Source organism: Rhipicephalus microplus, chromosome X (genome assembly GCF_043290135.1).
Source record: "Rhipicephalus microplus isolate Deutch F79 chromosome X, USDA_Rmic, whole genome shotgun sequence".
Lineage (NCBI taxonomy): Eukaryota > Metazoa > Arthropoda > Arachnida > Ixodida > Ixodidae > Rhipicephalus > Rhipicephalus microplus.
This window is the reverse complement of record NC_134710.1, coordinates 463,164,438-463,175,490: the sequence shown is the minus strand read 5'-3', so window position 1 is coordinate 463,175,490 and position 11,053 is coordinate 463,164,438.

The window sequence follows — 11,053 nt, the reverse complement described above, 5'->3', positions numbered from 1 at the left end:
AGTAGACGAGCGAGAAGGAGACTGCTGGATGAAAATTGTTAAATCTTGCCACAAAAGACAAAATTTCAGTTTCCCCGTGATGCCATATCAAAAAGATATCGTCAATAAAGCGCGTATAGTCAAACTGTTTTAGGGCGCACGTGGCAAGAAACCTGTCGTCTAATGTGTCCATGAATATATTGGCGTAATTCGGTCCTATCTTCGTGCCCATCGAGGAGCCACTCGTCTGTACATAGTGGGTTTGATTAAATTCAAAGTTATTCAGTTGCAGAATTAGTTGTAAAAGGGAGGCTAGAGTTGAGCTGTCAATAGGTTTGTCTAGTGAAGATTCGTCATATGCACGTATTACGGTCTAAATGCCGTCGTCATGCGGGATATTCGTGTATAGAGAAGCCACGTCTAGAGTGACTAGTAGCGCTTTGTCGAGGACGTCAAGATCAGCAATGTCACTCAAAGTATGGTTAGTTTCTCGAAGATAAGAGGAAAAGTAGGCGGGAATTTTTCTGATTAGAGCGTCAATGTAGCCGGAAAGAGATTCAGCAACCATACCAATAGCCGAAACGAATGAACGACCGGGGTTAATTGGTTTGTGTACCTTCGGTAATAAATAAAACCTTCCTGCAACAGGACTAAGCGGTATTAGTGATTCCCTCGTCTTTTTACTGATGCACCCTTTTTGTAAAAGTTCGCCAAATGCCTCGGCAATAATGCGTTTAAAGTCCTCAGTTGGGTCGTGACCGAGCTGCCTATAAAGTATGCAGTGTCGCCTAGCTGTCTCAATGCTTCAGTGATATAGACGGAGGTATTCATTCATATTTATTCATATTCATATTCATTCAGGTATTCATTTATATTTATATTCAGCTGTCCAACACAATATTCTTGCAGCATATAACCAGAAACATTCTTTCAAACACAACTGATCTCAAATGTAAGGAAAGCCAATAAGACATTGCAGAACCGTTCAGCCATTGTTATTAAGCCCGCTGAAAAAGGCGGTGAAGTAGCGGTAATGAATACCTCCGTCTATATCACTGAAGCATTGAGGCAGCTAGGCGACACTGCATACTATATAAGCAGCTCGGTCACGACCCAACTGAGGACTTTAAACGCATTATTGCCGAGGCCCTTGGGGAACATTTACAAAAAGGGTGCATCAGTGAAAATACGATGGTATCACTAATACCGCTTAGTCCTGTTGCAGGAACGATGATGATGATATATGTTGTTTAATGGCGCAAGGGCCATTGATGACCAAAGAGCGCCAGGAAATGATGTCGGATGGGAGCAATGGTTATGATAAATGGCTCTAAAAGGGCCTAAAATTCTGCGCTCTAAAGATGCGTAAGACATATATTTATTAAAATCATGAAAGTGAAGTGAAGCATGCCTGGTAAGAATGAGTCTTTAGTTATCATGAAATCATAAAATAGGAGCGTTATATTAGCACCGATTTCTCGCCAGCGCCCTTGGTCCCAAGGGCCGGGAGACAGGTGCTCTTTTGGATGTAGCATCCGCAGCAGCAGCCTCTTTTCAGAGGCCGTGCTACCGATCACTTGAGTAGATAACGTGAAAAGTATTTACTTCCTTTAAGAATGCATTCAATGCTTTATATTTAAAAAGAGGTTCGCGACCAATAAGCATAGCTGGATGAAGGGGTATGCGTTCCTTGTACGCTAGTGGAAAATGTTTTTTCCTGTAAGCCTTGCAGAACATTGAATGCTCAGAGCATTCAAGGAGTATGTGAAGTACGGTAAGTGGACGGCCACATCTGTGACAGCTGGGTGGGTCACCACTGGACAAAAGGTGTGTGTGCGTGCTGTGTGTGTGTCCTATTCTAAGCCGACAGAGACTGACCTCTGTACGGCGTGTTTTCGACGTGGGTGGCCAGTTACCGAGGTATAGTTTAATCAAGTGTAACTTGTTACGATCCCATAACTTCTGCCAGTAAGCCCTGAGCTTTTTCCGTATCTTTGGTTTTAGATCCATTATAGGAACAGCAACTGAGGAGTTGGCAGAGCTTCCGTTAATCGACCTGGCGAGCTGGTCGGCCAACACATTTCCTTCGATCTCGCAATGTCCTGGCACCCAGCAAACGACAATATGTTGCTTGGAAGTATAGGCCGCGCAGAGTATTCAATAGAGAGATATAATTATAGGGTTTCTGTGTTTCTTAAGATTTTTCAATGCTTTTACGACACTCAGGGAGTCTGTGTATATAACTACCCTTGGCGTATTCAATTCTTTGACGTGTTTAACCGCTACGAATAACGCGTAAGCCTCGGCTGTAAAAATGCTTGTGCTGGTGGACAGAACGCCGGCATCCGAAAAGAATGGGCCGACCGCCGCATAGGACACGCCAGTATGAACTTGGAAGCATCAGTATAATATTCTGGACAGTCATATTTATCTTGCAGCTCTAAGAAATACATCTGAATGTGTATGGGGGAGGCATGCTTTGTGACAGCTACGAAAGATGTGTCACAGTCTATAACATGCCACTGCCATGGCGGGAGCCGCCGAGTGAGGGGGGGGGGGGACTGAGGTGGTATTCAAGCAGTGGGACATCTGTTTCTTCAGCAAGGTCTCTAACACGCAGCGAGAAAGGACGTGCCATTGCGGGTCGATTGTAAAAAAGTTGAGAGCTGGACAGGTCGTTGATGGTGGAATATGCAGGTAGCTCACTGTTCGCATTTACTGTAAGGATATTTTCAATAAATAAATAAATATATGAAGGCAGAGTATGTTCTCTGCAGATGGAGTGACCACTCGTCCGATTCTACATAAAGGCTTTCAACTGGGCTTGTTCGAAAGGCGCCTGTGGACAGGCGGATGCCTTGATGATGAACAGGGTCCAACATTTTCAGAGCGCTTGGCGTGGCAGAGAGATAGACTATTGCCCCATACTCAAAACGTGTGCGTATAAGGCTTCTATACAGATTCATGAGGCACTTTCTGTCGCTGCCCCACGTTGTTCGCGACAGCACCTTAAGATATTCATCGTTTTCAAGCATTTATTTTTAAGATGTTTTATGTACGGTACAAAGGTTAACTTCGCATCTAAAATTATACCTAGGAACTTATGTTCTGTGTTTACGGGTAGACGCTCACGCTTAACGACCAGTTCAGGATCAGGGTGCAAGCCTCTTTTTCGTGAAAAAAGGACACAGGTGCTTTTCTGTGGGTTCAGTTTGAACCCGTTTTCATCAGCCCATTTGGATACCTTGTTAAGGGCGAGCTGAACCTGTCGCTCACAGATCCCAAGAGAACACGATTGAAAACCTATCTGCACATCGTCGACATATGTTGAATAAAAGACATTACGTGGAATGTACAGACGGAGAGAATCGATTTTTATAATAAACAGCGTACAGCTGAGCAACCCACCCTATGGCACTCCGGTTTCCTGTACAAATGTTCGGGACAGAACATTGCTCACTCTAACGCGGAAGGTACGATCAGACAGATAGCTTTCAATGACACTGAACATATTACCGTGTATTCCTATGTGTGAGAGGTCTCTCAATATTCCAAACCTCCATGTAGTATCGTAGGCCTTCTCCATGTCGAGGAACACAGATAAGAAAAACTGATTATGAACAAAAGCCTCACGTATGTGTGCCTCGATACGTATAAGATGGTCGGTGGTAGATCGGCCCTCTCTAAACCAGCAATGGTATGGGTCGAGCCATTTGTTTGTTTCTAAGTAGTGGAGTAAGCGGCAATTAATCATTTTTTCAAATAGTTTGCAGAGGCAGCTTGTTAACGCTTTAGGTCTGTAACTTGATACAGTAGAGGGATCCTTTCCCTGCTTCAAAATTGGAATTATAACAGCCTCTTTTCAGGAGGAGGGAATCACACCTGAAAACCATATGCGATTATAAAGAGTGAGGAGCGTTTCTTTAGTTTCGGAGGGTAGTTCCTTCAGCATCACGTACATTATGTTGTCAGAAACTGGGGTAGATGTATTACAGCAGCTGAGTACTGTTCGCAGTTCTGCTAAGCAGAATGGTGCATTATATGCCTCATTTCTTGCGGATTTTCTTTCTAAGTATTGTTTTTCTATTCGGGCCTTGTAATTCTGGAAGGATTCGGAGTAGTGTGAGGAGCTCGATATGTGTTCGAAATGTGTGCCAAGAAAGTTGGCTTGATCCTCCAAGCTTTCCCCGAGGCTATTTACTAGTGGAAGGGAATACGTTTGTTGGCCCTTAATTTTCTTTACCTTATTCCACACTTTTCCCTCGTCTGTGTACGAGTTTATACTCGATATGAAATTTGTCCAGCTCTCTCGTCTAGCTTGTCGACGCGTTCTCCTTGCCTGCGATTTGACCCGCTTGAAATTTTCCAGGTTTTCTGCTGTAGGGGAATCGCGAAGCAACGCCCATGCTTTATTCTGAGTGGTCCATGCTTTCCTGCATGCGTCGTTCCACCATGGGACCCGCCGTTTAGAACACATACCACTCATTTTGGCAATAAATTTAGATGCGGCATCAAGTATAAAAGCTGTAAAATACGTGACAGCGTCATCTATAGTCAGGGCAGACAGCTCAGTCCATGTAATGTGTGTAAGAGTTCTATACCCTTCCCAATCAGCTGAGTCAATCTTCCATCCAGGAACCTGCGGGGGTAGTTGATCTTTGTTCGGCGCACTCAGGATGATTGGGAAGTGATCACTCCCATAAGGGTTTTTAGGAACGTTCCACTTAAAAACAGGTAAAAGGGACGGTGATGAAATGCTAAGATCTATGGAGGAGTACGTGTTGTTTGCAAGGCTAAAATACGTAGGCTCCTTTATATTTAAAAGACATAAACTAGAAGAGAAAAGGAGCTGCTCATTGAGACGTTTTCGCGCATCACAGTGAGCATCGCCCCACAGGACATTGTGTGCATTAAAATCACCTAGAACCAGAAACGGCTCTGGGAGTTCGTTTATTAATGATTCTAGATCATGTCTGTGTAGCTGTTGATGCGGTGGTATGTACACAGAACATATGGTAATGAGTTTGTTAAAAAGTGCAGCTCGAATGGCCACTGCCTCAAGGGCCGTTTGGAGCTTCAAATGTTGGCATGCTATACTACGATCAGCTATAATGGCTACACCGCCAGATGGTACGACAGCATCATCCCGGTCTTTTCGGAAAATAATATATTGTCGTAGGAAGTCCTTGTGCTTAGGAGTCAAGTGCGTTTCTTGTACACATAGCACTTTCGCGTTGAACTTACTCAGAAGTTCTTGGACGTCATCTAAATTTCTAAGTATTCCCCTTACGTTCCACTGTATGATGTTGTCCATAGTGGAAAAAAAGAAGGGAAAAGTGCTGTGTGCAGAGAAGACGGAAATTAGCTCATTTTACAGGGCCTTTGTCAGGCTCTGTAATTGGCGTTCTGTCCTTTTTGGGGCGGTCGAGTGAAACTCGCCCCTTCTTCAGCGCTTCCTGCGCCGTTTGGCTTGGACTGGTGTCCATAGCCTCTTGCGAGGCACTGGACGCCCGCTCTACAGAGCGATCTGTGCGTCGCTTAGACTTCGCCTCGATCGACGAAGTCTTTGTCCCCATCGAGCTGGGGGTTGATGAAGCACCCTTGGCCTCGTGATTGCCCTGGCTGCTGCCAGAGCTTGTAGAGGTTACTGGTGTGGACAGGCTGATTATGGGCAGGGCAGCGCTGGCTGCTCCCGCCGCAAGGGCTTGTGGAATTGGCCTCGGCACGCTGGGCGCGGTCCGGGCAACTGCCAAGGGCCTTTGTGGTGCCGCCCCCCGTTGCACCACTTCGGCAAAAAGGTGTTTTTAGTGCTAATGATAACGAGACCCGTTGTCTTGCTTCCCTGAATGTGATATTTTTTTTAACTTTTATAGTTATTATTTTTTTTTCTCTTTTCCAGGATGGGCACACTCTGGAGTATGCGGGGTGACTACCTTCGCAGTTAGCACAGAGGACCTCGTCATGACTACATTCATCAGCGCTGTGGCCGGTTGTGCCACACTTAGCACACATCAGCTGTCCTCGGCAGCTCTGGGATGCATGACCAAATCACTGGCATTTGAAACAACGCCTCTGGTTTGGAATGAAAGGTCGGACAAGGAGTTTTACATAGCCAGTTTCGAGAGTCTCAGGTAAAGTGGTTGAATTGAAGGTGAGTATCAAGTCCTTTGTTGCTATTTCATTGTTGTTACGTCTGATTTTGATGCGCTGAACATGTATCACACCTTGGTCTTCCATCCATCAAGAAGCTCTTCTTCACTCAGTGTCATCAAATCTTCGTCCGATACCACGCCCTTCACTGTATTCATGGCACGATGTGTGCTCAAAGAGACGGGGATGTTACCAAAGGCTACAATGTGCGAGAGTTTATTGTACTGTTCTTTGTCTTTTAATTTGGAAAGCAGATCACCACTTGCCATCTTCGTGGCCTTATAACCGGTTCCAATGGTCTCTCTCAAGCACTTGGCCACAAGGAAGGGTGAGATTGCTCTAGCTTTTGTAGATAATTGTTTGCAGTGAAGGACATGGTATTTTGGGAACGTTTCTCTGTTTTTAGGCCAAAGTAGTAAAGCTGTGTCGGAGCGTACCCTTTTCGAGGCATGATCAGTTAGAGAGGGGGTCGAGGATCCCATGAGAAAATGTGGATTTTTCGGTAACGGCGCCTACCACCCACCACGGAGTCCAACGAGGGGACGTGGCAGAGCATGTAGGCATGTCTGCGCAACGCCAGCAGTACGCAGTTACTATAACTCAGTATGGTTTACCCTAGTTTGGATAGCCACACAAGGTTAACTCTTGCCGCCAGGAAAATATTGTAGTAAAGTGAAGTGAGGAGAAGGCAGGAAAGATGTAAAGTGAGAACAAAAGACGAATATATAGGGAGAGAGAGATAGGAAAAGGCGACTGCCGATTTCCCCTGGGTGGGTCAGCCCAGAGGTGCCGTCTACGTGAAGCCAGGGCCAAAGGGGTGTGTTGCCTCTGCCGGGGAGCCTTTAAGGTCCAATCACCCGGCGTCGCCTCAACCCCCGGGATCCCCTTTTCCCCGGACATGGCAAAGCCACGCACGGCTAGGCGTGGGAGGGAGTCAAAACTCCCCCGTTAGCTCGGGTCCGTGGTGTCGATACACACCAAACGCCTACTTGCGCAGGCGCCCCTGCGGGGTCCTGTAGCAGGAAGGTTTTATTCATTACCGAAGGTGCACAAACCAAATATCCCCCGGTCGTCAATTAGTTTCGGCTATTGGTACGGTTACTGAACCTCTTTCCGGCTACATTGACGCTCTTATCAGAGAAATTCCCGCCTCCTTTCCCTCGTATCTTTGAGACACTAACCATTCTTTGAGTGACATTGCTGATCGTGACGTCCTCGACAAAGCGCTACTAGTCACTCTAGACGTGGCTTCTCTATACACGAATATCCCGCATGACGACGGCATTTAGTCCGTAATACGTGCATATGACGAATCTTCACTAGACAAACCTATTGACAGCTCAACTCTAGCCTCCCTTTTAAAACTAATTCTGCAACTAAATAACTTCGAATTTAATCAAACCCACTATGTACAGACAAGTGGCTCCTCGATGGGCACGAAGATAGGACCGATTTACGCTAATATATTCATGGGCACATTAGAGGACAGGTTTCTTGCCACGTGCGCCCTAATACCGTTTGACTATAAGCGCTTTATTGACGATATCTTTTTGATATCGCATCAAGGGGAACCTGAACTTTTGTCTCTTGTGGCAAGATTTAACAATTTTCATCCAGCAATCTCCTTCTCGCTCGTCTACTCAGCATCGAACATAAGCTTTCTGGACGTCAAGGTATGCATATCAGGCGATAAAATAACGACAAAGCTTTACAGAAAATCGACTGATAGACACCGGTATACCTTCATTTTGAAAGTAGCCACGTAAGACAAAACAATACATGCATACCGTACAGCCAGGCGCTCTGTTTTAAAAGGTTGTTTTGATTGATTGATATGTGGGGTTTAACGTCCCAAAACCACTCTATGATTATGAGAGACGCCGTAGTGGAGGGCTCCGAAAATTTCGACCACCTGGGGTTCTTTAACGTGCACCCAAATCTGAGCACACGGGCCTACAACATTTCCGCCTCCATCGGAAATGCAGCCGCCGCAGCCGGGATTCGAACCCGTGCCCTGCGGGTCAGCAGCCGAGTGCCTTAGCCACTAGACCACCGCGGCGGGGCTATCACAACTTTTCCTAACCTACCCCTATCTAAGTACCTGAATGCGACAGGACATTCAATCGATAACCTAACAGCAATCATATTAGAATCTGGTTCTAAATCTCACCACGAACGGGAAGCATGTGAATCATTTCTCATCTACAATTTTAAAGCACTGTCATTCGGCATTAACGAAAGTGCAGAAAAGCTCACGTTCCTGGGCACACGTTAAGCAACGGGATCACTATGTCAGGGACAAGGCTAAATTCTATATCACATGTCTGCCGCGCCGCTTTCATGAGTTTTCAGCCTGTTACCTACAATTGTGTTTTATTTCATTCTCATGAATGCCACGTATCTCACTTTTACCTAAATGGTTTTTTTAATCACCATTGCCGCATAATTCACTTATGTTTTCTTTATATTGCTGTTCTCGTTGCTTTACACCTGTTTTTTTAGTTCTTTTAGCGCAGTATTGCTGGTTGTTTACCTATATTTCTTGTTAGTTGATCGATTTGTTTTAACGCAATGTTGTTAAATGCATTCGCTGTACATAATATTCCCTGTTATCATGTTGATCCTTTCCGTGACTGTGAAAACGCCCCTTTTGTGCTGCGGAGACTTCGCCGTATATTATCATTTCGTGATATAGTCCTGTGATTATCACATCGTGCTCTTCGCATGCTGATTTCTGTGCCACTCTCATATATGTGACATTAGATATTGAATAGACACGTGTTGGGGGACCCCAACATATATAAGCAGCACGTTGACGTTTGCAATGTTTTCGCTGACGAAGGCCCCGGACCCCGGCCGAAACGTAGGAGTAATAAATGTTTTCGTACGTTTGTCCGCTCAAGCCAATTTCTATTTATCACTGGATGCACAGAAGACACTCGCTTGATGTGTATATATATATATATATATATATATATATATATATATATATATATATACATAAGGCATTCCTGAGGAGAAAGCCATTTACGTTCGTCCCGTAGTGCCAGAACAAGGCTCCTACACTCGAAGATTCTGTAGCGAAAGGTTGTCGGGTGGCTCAGGCTAAGCTTTCAGTTTACGAGCTATTATTATTTTGCTGACGTGAGTACCATGATGGAAATACGGGAAGTCAATTCTGCATCTACGCCCACATAAAACAGTTCCTCGTTACATACGCGAGCCAACAGAGCACGGGCGAGGTGTAATTGGGCGCTACGCGTGGATTGTTCTTTCATATATGGCGGTCGGTTTGGAACAGAAGCTTTAAGGGGCGAAGCTCCCTATGGCGTGGGTCTGTCGCTGCTCCGTATGTATGTATGTATGTATGTATGTATGTATGTATGTATGTATGTATGTATGTATGTATGTATGTATGTATGTATGTATGTATGTATGTATGTATGTATGTATGTATGTATGTGCGCATGTATGTATGTATGCATGTATGTAGCCACCGGTTCGGGTATGTGCCACAGTGGTTTGCGAGGTGGGATATAGCGGTACTAGAAGTATTCACTAGATGGACATACGGGCGGTCGCATGGACTGATGGACAGACAGACTTGCAGACGGACAAACGGCTGCATAGACGCACGAACGGACGGACGCATGGACAGACGGATGGACGCATCAATTGACGCACGGATGGTCACGTGGACGGACATAAGCAAGAACGAACGGACGGATGGAAGCACGGACGGACTGGCTGACGGATGCTTCGCCCGACTCATCATCATTCACTGCGTGGATATGCTATCATTTTTTAAGGAAGACTTTTCCTTTCCTCTACGTCAAGTGCCGTTGAGTTGTCATAGCTTCACTTAAACCACCTTACGTTGCTTTAGGGCAATGATATACAACGCAGGGTTACTAGTGTTTGTACCACTTTTCCCTCCTATTGTGCGTGCGCTACAGGCAAGTCGCCTTATTTCAGAAATGTCTCTGTGAGGTTGCTGCCAGATACCCATGTCGCATGAACGGGCGATTGATGCTTCTCTTGAAAAAACTATTTTTTAAATTGTGCCAGATTATTTCGGTACATTTAGTATGTTATTTAATCCGCTCAACAACGGCGAGAATGCCACCGAACGCCGAACGTTTGCTTGCCCTTTAGTCCCTCTTAAATGCGTCACTTCGCAGGACAGTGTTGGTTTCTTGGTTCCCTACACATGAAGTGTGGTACTTTTATCGCAAACACGGTATGAGTGATATATATATATATATATATATATATATATATATATATATATATATATATAAATAAATAAATATATATATATATATATATATATATATATATATATATATATATATATATATATATATATATATATATATATATATATATATATATATTATATATATATATATGACACAAGCAAAACATGAACGCTCGTGATTTCATTGACGTTTGCGAATAGAATGCGCAGTGAGTGAAACACGACATGCACTCAGAATGCAGCCCGCGGATTTTCAGCGTCACCGGTGAGCGATAAGTGATTGCCTGAAAGTAAAGTACCATCGGGTAAACCTAGCGTAGCCACTCAATCGTCGAATCCAACCGCTGACGCCAAGGCTCTCGGCAAGACAATCCGGATGCAGTAATCACAGCGCCGCGTAAGCGCACACAGTTGTCGCCTAGAACACTTTATGCACGCTCTCTATTCGTTCAGTAGGGGGAGTAGCCTATCAGGCGTCGTTTCCTGCCCTGCGCTATTTAGGCGGATAAAATTGTTGACACATGATTTGTTGCTCTCTTACAACGACACCGAACGAGACTAGTGCCGCGTGCAGTAGCGCAGAAAAGCAGCAACTCCTACACACGAGCCTCGTTAAAATGACCGAGTAAGATGAGCGAAAAAAACACGCCACCGTGAGTGCAA